The 14597-nt window shown below is 44.5% G+C and overlaps 1 protein-coding gene across 4 annotated transcripts in view; it reads right to left on the bottom strand.

Annotated features, from left to right (window-relative positions):
* DIAPH2 (diaphanous related formin 2) overlaps positions 1–14597 on the bottom strand; it is a 5141990-nt gene that overhangs the window by 4894091 nt on the left and 233302 nt on the right. The gene's annotated exons all lie outside the window — the stretch shown is intronic.

The following is a 14597-nucleotide window of genomic DNA, read 5'->3' on the forward strand; positions in this document are numbered from 1 at the left end:
ATTTGACTGGGAGCTCCTCTCGCTTTACCAAAGGATGAGTAATAACAAAAGGAACCTCCCCTCCACTGCTATCCTCTAGGATGAAAAGGCAGAGGTTGTCGAACTGCAGCACCCAATGACTTCGCTGCAGCTTTGGAGGTCTGCAACCTCTCAAGTCTCTCGTCAGCCTTGCTGCCAAAAAGATGTTCCCCGTCAAAGGGCATGTTGAGGAGCCGGGTTTGCACGTCAGGAGCAAACCCCGACTTCCGCAACCACGCAAACCTGTGTATCATGTTGCTCGCCGCCATGGACCGGCTGATGCAATCTGCCATGTCCAAACCTGACTGAACGGCCTCACGCATGGCATCCTGGCCATCCTGAACCATGGCAAGGAAACCATCCCATCTGTCCCCTTCGGGAATATGTTCAGCCGCTAAGGAAACACTGTTCCACAGAGTGTGCGTGAAATGTGACAGGCACCAGCACCCTGGCACACGTTATCCCTCGACTTTATTACTGACCTACCATCCAGTCAGGGATTCAACACATTCTAGTAGTTGTGGACCTTTTTTCAAAAATGGCACATTTCATCCCTCTAAAGGGGCTCCCAAACGCTTACACTCTATCCAAAGTATTTCTGGAATGCATCGAACGGCTCCATGGTTTCCCCTCGGTACTGGTTTCGGATTGTGGTACTCAGTTTGTGTCCAATTTCTGGAGGAAGTGCTGCTCTTTGGCTCACATTGACATCCGACTATCCACCAGTCACCATCCCCAAACGGATGGTCAAACTGAGCGAACGAATCAGACGCTCAAACAGTATCTACGCTGTATGCTCCATCAAGCTGAGGAGAGCTGGTCAGATATATTATGGATTGCTGAATATGCCTATAACAACTCCCTACACACCAGTACTGGGCAAACACCCTTCTATACCACATATGGTCGACATCCACACACTTCCGAATTGGACACCCCTACGACCTTAGAAATGCCAGCAAATAAATCCTTACATACAACCATTTCACAAACCTTCAAAAGGGCAGCAGAACACCTACTCCAAGCTAAGGACCGTCAGAAGAAATTTGCAGACCAACACCGAATCAAAGCCCCTAACTACCAAGTGGGAGACAAAGTCTGGCTGGCATCCAAGCATGTACCCATTAAAGGGACCCGAACCTTCTGTCCAAGATACCTAGGCCCATACACTATCACCTTCGTGATAAATCCAGTAGATGTCAAACTAGCCTTACCAGCTAATATGCTAATTCATCCTGTGTTCCACATGTCTCTCTTAAAGCCTGTTCAACCTGGGACCCGTGTGACACCAGCACCAAAGCCAATAGAGATCGCAGGAGAGCCTGAATTCGAGGTCAAGGACATCCTGGATTCCAAGTATGTCAGATCCAAACTATACTATCTAGTGGACTGGAAAGGGTATGGTCCCCAGGCCAGAACATGGGAACCCTGTGAATACATCCACGCACCTCGTCTGCTTAGGAGGTTCCACCAAAACCACTCAAACAAGCCGGGACCTGAGGGGAAGGGCCTTGGAGGGGGGGGAGGAGTGCTGTCACATTTCCTGCCCCCCCGGCATATCAGGCTGGAGCCAGGTCACAGCCACCTAGTCGGCCCCTAAGGGCCTCTCCATCTCCCCATACACCTACTTCGACTCAGACTTGGTGCCTTTGGCACCAAGCTCACACACAGTCCTGAGATCCACTTAGTATTGGACTTGCAATGTATTATGGGGCAATGGATGCCCCATGTAATTCAGTTCCTTGAACTGGATGAGCGGTCTAGTCTTTCAGGTGTGACTCAGCCCAAGGATTCCTGGGATACCTACAGACTATTTAAACCACGCCCGGCCTGAGAAACATGCTTTGCGTTTCTCTGCACCAGCTGCGTGACACTCACCATGCTCGGATCTCCTCAAGAGGCCCACTTCTTTCTTCAGCGCCAGCGCACCTGCAAGAATAAGAACTTCGTTGCCAATACTCACCTCGAAGAGCATCCAACTTCTGACCAGCTCTTCCCAGTCTTGCGGATTCCTACGGCAGAGTCATCTCCATCTCGGCACGCCGCGCCCTACCAAAGGGAAGAAGAATAGAAGAAAAGACGTTAGTAAGCATTCTGCAATACTTAGCTCTCTCGAATTTGCAAATAAAGTTTAATCCTTACCTGAACTCCCGTCGATCGGACAACTTCTGCTCCGGAGCATCCCGGCGATCTGAAAAAGGGGAAAAAGACACATCTGGTTAGCACAAAACATTTAAGAGGCGCCACACATTGCGCTTTCTCACCGCAGCTCATCTCCTCAACTCGTTTCCATGCTGGGTTACTGCAGCACCTAAAAGGACACGGAAAAGACGAACATTGGTTAGTGCTAAGGAAGCCAATAAGCATCACGCTCCGCATTCCTACTTACTTCAGCAGCGCATCACCATCCTCAAGACCTTTATCACCTAAGGAAAGCAAGACACAGTATTAAAGGGCCTAGAGCCATCAGAACTTTTGTAAGACTCATTCCAATTAAAGGTCGGGCTGAAGCCACAGCAAGCCCCATCCGCTGGGCCCGTGCCAGTGAAGCAACTAGGCACCCTCCAGCCCGCATCACCCAACGCACCCCTGCATCGAAGGCAGGACGGAGAGCGCCCCACATCAAAAAACAAGGTGAGGAGAGGTCCGGGGGAAGGTTGGGACCCAGGGAAGAAAAGGGGGGCCAGACAAGCAAGACCAATAGGGAATTGGCCTATGATAATACTGTGTTTCAGGCCAAGTGCTTGGTTGAGCAAGTCCAGGGAAGGGTTCGAAGTGGTCGGACGTCCGGACCGGCTGAGTGGCATCCCCGTGGATATCAGGTGAGTGTTACATCTAGCAAGGGTTCATATGCAGTGTAGAGCCTGTAGTCATATTCAATATTAATGGGGATACTGAAAATGTTAGTTCTTGGATGATATACCATTGCAGATCCAATTTTTGGGAAATCACAGGTTAAAAATAAACTTTTACTTTATTTCAAAAAAACGCTTTCAGTTAACAAAGAAACCTCCTAATAGCACATGGAAATTATTGATGTCCTCTTAGCCAATCAGAATGCCCAGAGTGCAGTCAATAACTACTGGTATTGACTACATTATAAACATTCTGCCTTCAAAAGCAGACAGGGAAACAATAATACAATTGCCAGGCAAGATGTCTTTTAACATGACCCTTCCTCTCTAAGAGAAGAAGTTGTTTAACTGCAACACCATATTTAGAACACCAATGAGAAAGCTAGAACATGGGAAAATGTTTTCACTTTCTTAAAGAGAATTAGTACCCGGCAATGGCGCAATCAGAATGAAAGAAGCATTCCGATTGGCCCTCGCCGGGGCTTTACCCGGCCGAGAATCCCTCGATTCTCGGCCGGGATTCCAGCCGCCTTTTCCCCAGCGGAGGGCGTGGCAGCCCCTCAGCCAATGAGGAGGCTCGAAGCGGGGCCATCCCCGCTCTGAGCCTCCCCATGGCTGAGAAGCTGCCGTCGCCCCCCCGCCAGGGACTCAAGTTTTTTTTTTTTTAATACTCCCTTCCCTCCCACCTCCTAGCCCTCCCCGCCCCACCCTCCCCAATTATCTAATGCCTACTTTGTCCCCGACCGTGTGGAGACTTGAAGCGGGGCCATCCCCGCTCTGAACCTTCACACGGCTGGAGGCTTCCATCGTCCCCTGCCAACCCGGGTCATATTGCTTATTTTACTTCTACATGGCCCCTAATGCATACTCATGTTAAACCCACTCCAGTTTAACCAAGTGTTCATTTGCAATGTTTTACTACAGGGGTCTGCTACCTTTGGCTCTCAAGATGTTTTGGACTACAAATCCCATCAGCCCTAACACGCATAGTGAATGGTGAGGGAGCATGGGAGGTGCAGTACAAAACATCTGGAAAGCCACAGGTTGCAAACACCTGGCTTAACATATGAAGACAAGCTTGTGATTTAAATACAGCAAACTAAAACCACATTTAATGTATTAACTCAGATTGTCAATTTATAATAAACTATGTTTTTTACTTCAGCACCAAAGCGCCAAAACATTTATTGCTACTACCATAACATGCTAACAGCCTTAGGGATCTCGGGAGTGGTCACTATGGCTTGACATATTGACCCTTCCCTAACGTATTGCCCTCTGTGAAATCCCACGATAAGGACCCCTCTCTCTGTCTAAAATGAACTTCTTCACTACATGTAACCCAGAAACATGCCAGAAAATATTATATATATTATATTTTTTTTAAAATGAAAGAAGATAAACACTGTCAAAGCATACTGATTAGTGTGTGTCTAAAGTACTGATCCACAACAGCACAGATGAGCTCATTAATTCATTTATCCATTCAGCACCACACTCCGTGCACTCCACCCCGTTCCTTCCTTCTATTCATTGGTGGCAGATATGGCAATGGATGCCGGGATCAGCATGCTAAGCGGGTAACAGTGGCAGGCTGCCAAGTGTCGGGTCATTTAGAAGGAAGTAGAGCGAGTATTCAAGATTGACCTGCTTCATTGTATTCCCATTTAAACAGATCATCCTCAATGTTGAATGAATAAGAATGTTTTAGGCATTTACATAGCACTAATAATCCTGGCAGAATTAACTGCATCTGGGCGAAGATGGTACATCAGTACAATTCAACTCCATGACGAGCTTCCCGGCAAAACTACGCATTAGAACAATGCTGGGAAATAAAATGTATTTAAATATAAATGTTTTATGGGATTTTCGAAAGCAATTTAGTTCAGTGATGTTGCATAAATGCCAAGGTAGGGTATTTAAAGTTTGGGGGCGTAGACAGAGAATCGTCGGCCACCCCTAGAAGAACAGCAAGTTGGTGGTACTGCCAGCAACAACTTGTCAGAAGAGAGCGACTTGGCAAGTACCATTTCAGTATGTCAGCAAGATATGGGGGTGCCAGGTTATGCAGACATCTGAAAGCCAAACACATAATCTTAAAATTGATTTTCTCGTTCACTGGGAACCAATGAAGAGACCAGCTTAAGGCTGAAATAGATTTTCTTTTAGAGGCTTTAAAAATTTGCCGAACTGTGGTGTTGTGTGTTCTCTGTCAGTCTAGGCATTCAACAGGCATCCTGCAAGTAGATTATTGCCATAATCCAATAGTCCAAGTGAGAGTTAACAAGTGCACCCACTAGCGTAACATGACCTTTTTGTGATATGTAAGGAATGGCAAGGCGCAAGTGTCAAAGAGAGTGAAAGACTGACTGGACCTTGGCAGCAACCTGATTTTCAATTCCAATTTTTGCTTGCCAAACACAGCCCAAATTCTTTATCTTGGATGCATAAACAAGACTTGAGCCCTTGAAGCAAGTAGGCAGAGGGGGGGTTTAGAAGTGTCCTTAAACAATCGTTTGGGGCCAAACAGGTCAACTTCTGTTTTGTTGGCATTCAAGTGCAATCGATTATGAGGAATTCAAAGATTGACTTCGCTCAGGCAATGACCTATTTTCTGGAATGACTCCTCGCTATAGCCAACCTGCAGAACTATCTGTCTATCATCAGCACATGAAATGAAGTTTAACTTAAGCTGCCTGAAGATACTTGACAAGTTAAAAAGCAACAGTGAAAGTGATGAGACCAGAGGAACACTACAGCTCAAAGGAAGTGTATCCTAAATATAACCATCACATTTGACTTGTTTATATGGGCTAGACAGAAAGGAGTTTAAGCATAGCAGGACCTTATCCGAAACTCCCCTTAATGTCCTTAGACGGAAGAGTAATGTAATGTGATCTACTGTGTCGAATGCTGCAGAGAGCATTTTGGTCAGATAGCACAGTGACTTAAGCACAGCCTGCTGTGGGAGGTTCGAATCCTGGCAGGGTCAACTTAACCTTTCATCCTTGCAAGGTCGATACACTGAGTACCACTTTGTGGGATAATAATGTCTTCTGTTATTTCAGCACTCTGAGACCGATGGGTGTGTAGCACTACATAATAAAATATTATTTTTATTATTATTATCCAGGATCACAAAGAGTGAAAGTTCACCCTTATCTAATCAGTCAAGAAGTGGTCCCGCACTGCTACAAACATAATTTCTGTACCATGTTTTGGGTGCAAAGCAGACTGGAAAGTGTCCAGGAGAGAGTGTTTCTCCACATGATCTTGGAACTGATTAGTCACTATTTTCTCCAAAATCTTTCCTGACCAGGGAAGGCTGGTAACTGGGCAATAGTTCTGAAGGTCACCAGGACCAAGATTAGATTTTTTTTTTAGAGGGATAGAGGGAAGTTAATGTGGCAAGTGTACGTTTTCGATTGAACTACTCCTTGTGACAATGAAAGATGTATATATAAAGTTATTCATAAAATGCAATACATCAACAGCATGATGCTTCGCTGTGCAAGATTGAAAGACACAAGGGTTGCTTGTTAGTGGGTTTCAAATTACTTAGTAATGAACCAATAGCGTCCTGAGATAGGGGCATCCCCTCAAAATGTGGGGGTGTTGGAATATGCACTGAAAGGGAATGGGGGAAGCAGTCAAGGAATTTGAGTTGACTTGGGTTTGTGCCAGATTATAGTCTACATTGTTCTGAATTTTTTCAATGTTATTAATAAAAAAATCATTGAAGGCATTGGCTTGAGAGGGTGATGGCATCAGGGGCAGTGAACTACAACTAGGGTGAAAGAAGTTGTTGATGGTAGTGAACAATTCCCAGGGTTGATTATATGATGTCTGGATTTTGTTGTGTAAACATCAGGATTTGGCATTAAATATTGCAGTTTTATGCTCTTTCAATGCAGTTTGACTTTCATTGCCGATCATGAACTTCTCTGCTTTCTCCATAAACTCTACAGTCAATGGTATTTTTTCTTCAGGGACGATAGGGTAGGAAGGTCGGTTGGTTCCTTCCGAAAGTGAGGTACATAGACGTTGCAAATAGAATCCAATACTCTGCTCCCTTGTCTAAATAGCTCTTCAAAATCCGACTAAGTGCTACAAGGGGCTGAGGAGTTCACTGGTACAGTGTTAGGAATAACCTTGTAGGTCCGTCCTCTTCCAGAAAGTGTACATTGGCTTCCTATGAATAAGGTTAGATAGTTTCATTGTCGCAAGGGAGAAATAAACTGACAAGAGTGGTCCAAACATGAAACCTGACAGACATTATTTAAAGTGATTCCAGAGCCACAAACAAGAATAGGGTCTCACCAATGGCCAAGAAGATGAGTACGAGATACGTCCCAAGATTTCAAAATCATGAATATTAAGAATATTCAAAAAGTCATTTGAATCGGTTGAGGCGTCCTCCGACCAAATGTTGAAGTCTTTGATGCTTGCCAACTGCTGATTTCTGATTTCTGTGTTGGAAAGGTAAAGATCAAAGTTGGTAAGAAATGTCTCTACAGGGCCAGGAGGTAAATAAGCTAATATGAGTGTAAAGGAAGAGGTAGGGGTGAGCCTTAAATTTAGATGGCCCACTTGAGAGGTATAATCCCAATCTAGCGGTTCCATTTGGGAAACCTTCATTCTAGATCTATGGATGACTTCAATGCCCACTCCTCTTTAGCAGGTGACTAATCGTTTGAATGTGGTACTAAATTGGGACGAGCCGATGATTCATAGCTACAGATGTATCATTATACCAGGTTTTTGTATTAAATAATAGGTCAAGCATAAATCCCGCAGTTCAACTGTATGTGTGACTGCCTTATCTAGCGTTCCCAAGCGGCGCTTTGACTAAATACGGTTCGGAATTGTGTCTAGCATGGGGTTTGTCTTTTCAAAATCAGATAGTTTGTTTAACGTACTTGGGGACAAGCATTCTGGATCATGTTTGAGTTGAAGCAGTGCAGCAGTGCATCCCTGTTTCTAGGACATTGGCCGCAAGACGTTCACCAATTTGAGAGGGACAGCATAATTCATGACTCCCGTACCCCTCAGCATGTAAATGACAGTATAGGTGTGCACATCGTGTCTTCGGGCCTCATTACACAGTAGGCGGTAACCATGGCGCTATTAGCGCCATGGTTTCCGCCGGTATTTTACCGTGTCCGTCTTGGTGGATGACGGAATTACCGCCCTACTCCAAGGTGAGCAGGGCGGTAATTCCCCATTCCCATTTTTGCCCCCATAGGGCATAATGGGAATGGGGAAGGAGCTAATTACGGTACCGCAAATAACGGTACCGTAATTAGCACCGAGGTCCCTTTGCGGCACCCTACTTTAACGGCTGGTAAGACCAGCCGTTAAGGTTGGGTCCCGCAAAGGGAACTCGTAGTAAGGCAGTAAGGGTTTACCGGTACCGGTGCCCTTACCGGTACCGGTAAACCCTTACCGCCTACCGTGTAATCAGGCCCTTCGTTTTTTAAGGACAAGAGATCCATGCATTCTTCATTCCCATTAAGAAATGAGAAACCTGGGATGAATGCAAGTGAACAAAAATGAAAATACACAGTTGTGAATGGGTCTCCTAGTTAAATTCACAATAATCACCAATTGTCTTTTTTCAATGCAGTGCTGCAAACCACAATTTGTAAGGATGAAAAATAAAGTTGTAATTAAAAAAAATCTTTCGAGTTTGCCCTTGCCATTCATGATAAGCCCACCGAGTTCTGCTTTTAGTAAGTATTCTGGGACTCTGGTTGTTTTAAATGTGCAATTTGAAAGAAAAAGGTACATGTCCCTGTGATGCTGAAAATGCATCGGAAGGACAGGGCCTGTGTATTCTTGTTCTTCACTGATTTTTATCGTGTGTTCCAACGTGTTTTCCGCACAGGAGTTCATGTGGGACTCCGGGTGGTGCAGCTCTCTTTTGGTTTTGGTGAACAGACACATGGGATACCCTTATGGCACCCATGGGTGGGGGTACAACTCTGTGCCCCTAGTGTATGTTTTTGGGCACCTGTGTTTGGCCCACAGAGCAGGGTATGGGCTGGTGGCAGCTCCATGCTGAATTTGACAGGTGCTCTGAGTATCCTTCATTTTGGGATACCCAGGCCTTGCCATTGGAATCAGTTGATTCCTGATAGGAAACAAGATGGCCCCTGTGGCCTCTTGCTTTCTATCGCCTGTTACCTTGTTTTCCCAAAGTCCTGGGAAGCCATGACTCTTTCCCTTCCCCCTGACCGGCTGTTGGGTGGAAGTTCCATATATGGTGTTGTTGTGAAGTCCAGGCCAGACTGGCTGGAGCCTTTCCAATGACTATGTTGTGGGTACACCCTGTGGGTGGAATCTGGGCGAATGGAGTGTGTGACGAATACGCATTCTGTGTTGTGGATGTCTAGTATCTGGTGTTTGACACAATGACTAAGACAGCCCTGCCCGAAACTGGTTTGAATGCAGTGTGGAGTGTTGAATGGCTGGGCGCTTGTCCCAATACACATAACGTGATGCGAGTGTCTGGAGAGAAGTGAATGGCCTGAATGCACTATGCACCTGATTGGCTGCCTGTCTGCATGAATGCCCTTCTGACCGATTGGTTGCCTGAGTGTGACCCAGCAGAATGAATGGGAGACCAACTAGTATATCTGGGGGCCTCTCACTGCTAGAATTCGTGTTCAGAAGCTGAAGAGAAACTGGAGTTGAAACTGAAGCTTAACCTTGAAGCCCTGCTGGAAGAGAAGAATTGCTGTTGCTCTCCTTCATCAATCTGAAAGCTGCTGTGTCTCCAAGGATTGACCCAGAGAGGACCTGGTAAGTCACCCTCTTCCCGAGCTACGAGGCACCATCGTGCACCAGCTGATCTTTGCCAAAGCTCCCTGGTAGACAGACCTACGACAGGCTGCCATCCGGAGACGGGGACTGCTGCGGAGTCCCAAAGAGAAGCGCCCGGACTGTTGTCCGCCACTGTCGACGACCACCATCGCCGACTGGAGCCCCCATGCTCCCGTTTGCCTATGAACTTCATTTGATCGGAGGACGCTCTCGTCTGCATCGCCGCCCGCTTTATCCCGCTGGATAAAGCCTGACTGTTAACGCGCCGAGGAGCATCCGCCGGTATGTTTCCCGCCACCTAGAGACCACAGAGACGTTGACGACTCGACGCCCTTGCTGGGCCACAGTTCTTCATCATCTCTTTGCGGTCCAGAACTATCATCACTGAGGTGCCCCGCACACCTCTTCCTTGCAGGATGCCAACGCTCCATCGTTGATGAGCACTGCTAGGAACGAAGCTGTCACTTCACTGCCGTAGTTCACCCTGTTCTCTGTCGGACGTTCAACGACCCGTGACTCCTGCCCTCAAGGGCACTCAAGAAGGGCCATCGATTTCCCGTCGATGAAGGCTACAATTCCAGGTACATTGGGGCTGTAGAACTATTGTAGAGGGAAATAAGACTCATAGAACAATACATGGACTGGGCTTGCGATACATCTTTGCTTTACAGGTTGCCCGGGGGGGGGGATCTCCACTCAGAATTGTGCCTAGGTGGTAGAGACCAGTATTCTGCCAATTGTTCAACCATCTTGCTTTCCTTCCTCTCTCTACTGCCGGATTCCCCTTTATTGATCTGTGTGACATTTTGACGGTATAGTTGATGCACTTTAGTGGGATCTGATAATATTTGTGGTACCACTTTAGAACTGTATATATTTACCATTGTTGATTTTCTGAGCACAAAGTGAGTTACTGTGATAGTGTACATAACCTTGAATATTAATTATATAAAGACTGTGTTTTAACTAATACAGTATGTGGACATTCCTTTATGGGGGCGTGGGGACTACACTGTACTTAAGAACCAGCCTGTATCACCTCCTGAGAAGCTAGGCCTTGATTGCGCGACCACGCACCATTAATAGAGAATCTTGGCTGGGGTCCTCTGTGCCTCTCCTCTACCATATAGAGAGCAGAAGTACAGACCCCCTCCTCCAGTCCTTTACAGTCCCAAAATTCAACCATAAAAAATATGGCCTTCTCTCTATTGAGAAGGGTCTACAGAAACACTGCTGTGTCAATGGGGAGAATTGCATTTCCCATCAAAATATTGTTCAAAGTTGCCTTTGCATTCGGTATGAGTGTGTTGATAGTGGACATGTTTGTGGTTGACTCAGGACAAATCGGGCAAACACCAGACTTTTTGAAAGAATTGAGGACTTGTTTCCATAGGCCTGAGGCAGATCTTGTGTTTGTTTTTGGGCAGAATTCACAAATGATTCCCCAATGTAGGCCTGTTGGCCTTCTGGTCTGGAAAGCAGATCCCTTTGAAGTCCATGAATACCAGCTATTTACAACTGCAATAAAGGGACTATCAGCCCTGGATGCTAAAAAAGTACAAACAATAGAAGGTTTTGAGATTAAAATTAAAATTGTGGTCAACTTCAGATAACAGGACAAAGTGCCAGATGTCAGCAGGGCCTTACGGCATCACAGGGCAGAAGGTAATGTTCTGCTGTATGATCACGATCTCTTCAGACCACCAACAACAAAGACTAATGGCTTTTACCCAAGCCTTATAAAAACAGTCCATGAGGCTCCGGTCACATGCTTGCCAAGAAAGGAAACTGGCCTGGAGAGAGAACTAAGATGTGTATACATGTGAAGATATCCCATTAGTTTGAATGGGCTTTCATAACTAGAGATATTTTCAGCAACAATAAGTCGCACTGCATCTATGCATGTGCCATTTTAAAAGAATTTTGTTGAAATAAAATGTATCCATATGTGATTTATGGAATTGCAATAGCAATTTAAAATGTGTTTCTGGATACCCTGAAAGTGTCCCAAATTTAAGAATTAGAAAGCTGATGGAGAGAAAAATTAGGTATATGGAGAGTAAATTGTATGTTCATAACTATTATACTTTTTGTATAAAAGGTGAAAAAAGTCACGCCCTCAGACAACATGGTGTGAAAATGAGAGACATCTATATAGATTTATCATGATGAGAGGAACACACAAATATATATATTATGATGGTTATTTGTGAAATAAAAGAGTTGACATGTAAGGACCTTTTTAGGTGAAATTTTGCAAAGTGAAATATAAAAGAATTGTCACTCATGAAAGTGTAGTTATCTCCTCCCTTCTATTTTCCCCAATTTAAATGTCACCATCCCCCAAACCTATCAGTGGGCAGGGGTGGAAAGAGAAGGGTAACTGTCCAATCCTTAGATTATTACATTTGTGGCAGTGATGAGTAGTATATAAAGTGGATACACTATGAGAGAAGGAGAGAGCTGCTAAAAAATACAAATAGACAGCTGGCAAAAATTACCAAAAGAGATCTGCTGAAAACTGCATCTGGGGGCAATATTGGAAGAGGGCTGGAGCTGTTTATTGCTGGGGGGGGACTAGAAAACAGTGGCGTTGATGCTTCCCTGAATCCATAGACGGAGAATTGCTGTGGAATTCTATTTGACTGAAGTGATGGCCAGAATCCTGTTTTTCCCCTAAGAGCGAAGCTCTGCTGAGTTTCCATGAGGGCAAGGCCCAGAGATTTCCAACATTAAGTAGATTGTCAAACAAAATGTCAGCGTAGGGGGGGATCTATATAATTTATGACTTTACTTTTCATAGTGGGTTCTCTTTCATGAGTGGGTGGGTGTAAATGGTATAGACCCTTGTCATATTTTACCGCATATTAATTTAATGAACTACCAAATAGATTGATGCAAGGGGGAGCTTCGAAGAATTTGAAACATTCCCCCTCTCTTCTAGCGGGAAGATTCAAGATAGTCATTTAAAGTAATTGGGTTGCCTTGATTTTTTTTTCATGCTGACTTCTCCAATAAGATGGGGTTTTCCTTCCTAAAATGAAAATTCCCAACTGAACCCCTACCAAAACCTCTGTTTAAACAAAAGATATACTTGCCACCAAAACAAAATTGATAATTGTCACCATACCCAAACCTTGTCTTTCAAACCAACACATCCATGTCCCTAAAACAAAAATTCCCCACTGAAGCCCATTCCCAAAACTGTCTTTTTAAAGAAAAGTTATTTTCATCCCAATTGTCACCACTCTTTCCACATTGTATTTAACTAAGGGGTGCCACTAGCACAAAAACAAAAGAACATTTTAAACTGCCCAACTTTTCCAACACAGGCCTCTAAGTGAAGGGTGGTCTGAAAAACCACAATTCATACTCAGCTTCACATTACTGTCCAACTTCCCCAACACAAGGCTTTAAGTGAAGGGGGTCAGAAAAACCAAACTTCTAAATTGTCCCTCACTCCGTAGACCTGGCTTTTGAACAGACGGGTGTTGCCAGTCATTGATGCTTGGGTTTTTGGGGTTGAGGGAGAAGTGCTTTGCTAAAAGTGAGACCCCATGTATCCAACACTGACCGTGAGATGTATGTCTTATATATATTCTTTCTATACCACAGCCTGCTCCTTAGCTCACTGTAGGCACAGAGGGGAGATTTATGTGACTCTATATGAGTCTTCAGTAAGTTCAGTGCTACATAAACACAAGCGTGTGTTGTAGGGCTCCTTGACTGTGGGTGGAAATGAACTCCCTATGTTAAGGGTGTTCTCTCAATATAACGTGACGCAGCTCACCATTGACTACACTAGTATGGGCTGAAGAGAATTGTAGTCCAAAACATCTAGAGAGTCAAAGGTTGGCGACCCCTGCTCTGGCCCCTTTATGTGTTTTTACTTAACCACCACCTATATCCCTGTACCTGTGGGGTGCAATATAGCACACAAATACAAGAAATAAAGAGGCCAGGGAGATTTGTGAAGTCCCATTGAAGTATAAGGCCAGCACAGAAATGGTGATGTCAGACACAAGGCCTATTAAACCAAATATAGGCCTAAATCTCAAAGGAAAGACAGTGGGCTTAAATCTCAAAGTGTGAAGATATGCACATTGCATTTCAGCAAGGAAAATAAAGACATGTGGCTGACAATGCTGTTTTACTAAATCCATGGAGAGCTGCACTTTTACTTAGAGACAAATAGCAGCATGTACAATAGCTTTATGCAACATGGGACTGTGATCCTGAAATCTTTATTGAAACCAAGCTTCTCAAATTTACAAGAAATAAAAGAACTTCCTTTTCGTTTTTCCTCATCCAAATGACAGTATGCAGAGAGAAATTTCTACTAGAATGTCGAAGTTTGAACATGGTTTTCTAATACAACTGACCTATACATATGGACAGTTCAGAAGTGATACTCAAGTATTTTGCAAATGTGAGATTAAAGCCTTATAGAATGTAATGTAAAATTAATTGTGTGTGAGTTCAAAAGCAATTGCTTGCAGAATTTTACATGCAGCCAGTCATTTCTTCTAAAGACTTAACCATAAAGACCTTTCCTCTGCTGGTCCTGGAGAGGGAGGTCTGGTTGTCAACCATCAATCAGGGCCACTGCTTAAAAATATAGAAAGAAATGCACTGCCTAGATTTAAACCACAGTGGTCCTGCCACATCTGTTCTTTCAGCAGAAGTGACCTTGAGGTCACAATTCCAATAAAATGTCAAGTTACAGACAGGGCCATTACAGGCCATGAGGGAGAGGCGAAGATAAACATGAGCCAGCCTCTGGCTGATCACATGCTTAAGGGGAAATTAAACTTAAAGCGAAGAAAGAAAAGACTGGAGTTTATTTAATGGAAAAATTTGTGCATAAAAAGGGCAGCATATAGGGCAGCATATATG

This window comes from Ambystoma mexicanum, chromosome 5p, assembly GCF_040938575.1.
Source record: "Ambystoma mexicanum isolate Mex_15411 chromosome 5p, UKY_AmexF1_1, whole genome shotgun sequence".
NCBI lineage: Eukaryota > Metazoa > Chordata > Amphibia > Caudata > Ambystomatidae > Ambystoma > Ambystoma mexicanum.